Genomic DNA, 1,578 nt, shown 5'->3' with positions numbered 1-1,578 from the left:
CCTGGGACTTGGAGCCCCGAGAACACCCCAAGGGAACCATCCTAGGTTTCAAGTGTCCCCTGAAATTCACATGTTGGAAACTTGAGAGATGGAGGTAGCAAGGTCCTAATGGTGCTCGCCATCCTCCTGTGAAATTAATGTGGGAGCAGCCCTCTTTTAAGAAAGTGTTCACCCCTTCCCCCTCTTCCACACAAGCTCCATCTATAGAGGATGCTTGCACACAAGGAAGTCCTCACCAGAGGCAGCCCCTGGACCTTGGACTCCCCAGACTCTGGAACTGTAAGTCTAGTAAACTCTCGTTGTTTGTAAGTCACATAGTCTGTGACAATCTGTGATGGCATCTGAATGAACCAAAACAGCCTGGGAAACACCTGAGCAGGTGGCCCCAGTGCAGCCTCCAGCCTCCCCCAGGCCCAGAGCCTGGTTTTAGTATGTGATGCGGAGGGGCTGTCATTCCCTGGGCAGCCTTGCTTATTAAAATCACCTTCACTGGTGGCTCTGCAGCAGACAGGCTTCAGGCGGTGCTCGGAGAAAGTCTCAGAGAAGATTCTTGAAGCTGTTTGGGGCTGAGACATCTCCTGTGGCACCTCATCCTCCCCTGACATGGCCTCACTGGTGGGGGTGGGGCAGGTATTTCACCCTCCTCCTCTGGCAGGGCTGCCAGGAGGCAGTCTTGGTAGAGAGGACTGAGTCAGTGTGAATAATTGCAACATGTTGGTGCTCAGAGATGACACTAGGGGGCGCTATACTAACCCTGTAAAAAGCTAGGTGCTGTAGCTCTAATAGTCCTCTTCCCATGGCACTCACCCCACCTGCCTTCAAAGACTACACCGCCCCCCTCCACTGCTGCCCCTGGTAACACTGGAATGTGGAACTTGGGGATGAAGTAACACTCCAAGGGAACTGGGGGTGTCTATGGAGTGTAAGGACAGAGTCTGAGCAGGGAAGCCCGGTCCCCTGGAAGAACACCGTGCCAAGCAGTTTCTTCCTCTGCCATGCTCCTGCCCTTATCCTCCAGAGTCTGCTCCTGGCAGCAGGAGATGAGGGCTGCCTCCCCTCTCAGATGAGCATCTCAGAGGCCTACTGCTGTCCCCTGCCAGGAGACCTTGGCAGACCTAGGCAGGACGGAGCTTGCTTGACAAATGCCATTTATTTCCTCTTCCTGCTTCCCATCCCCCTCCCAGTGGCTCCTGGGTCACTGCCAAATGCAAAGTCTCTATCTCAGGGTCTGCTACCCTGGGGCTCAAGACAAGAGGCTCTGCCCACTACTTTGTTACCCATGTGAACCTCAAGTCACAGCTTGACTTGAGCTTGACTTTAAAAGGTGGCCCCAGACAGCCTTGCCATATAAGACTCTGCATTCCCAGCCCAATGTCCTTCGATTGAGTCTGAACTCTAACTCCCATGGGCACTGTTCTGCGTGGGTAACAACCTGTCATCTTGGAGTTTTCTGGAGCCAGGAGATGGTCCTGCTAACACTGCTCCCTGGCTGCATCTGATAGGGTGGCATGGGCTCAACAGATGCCCTCTAGTGGTCCTATCTTGGTCCCCAGACACGGTGTGAAGATTCAGATCCTA

The sequence above is a fragment of the Arvicola amphibius genome, chromosome 5 (assembly GCF_903992535.2).
Source record: "Arvicola amphibius chromosome 5, mArvAmp1.2, whole genome shotgun sequence".
NCBI lineage: Eukaryota > Metazoa > Chordata > Mammalia > Rodentia > Cricetidae > Arvicola > Arvicola amphibius.
Note: the sequence above shows the minus strand (reverse complement) of the source record.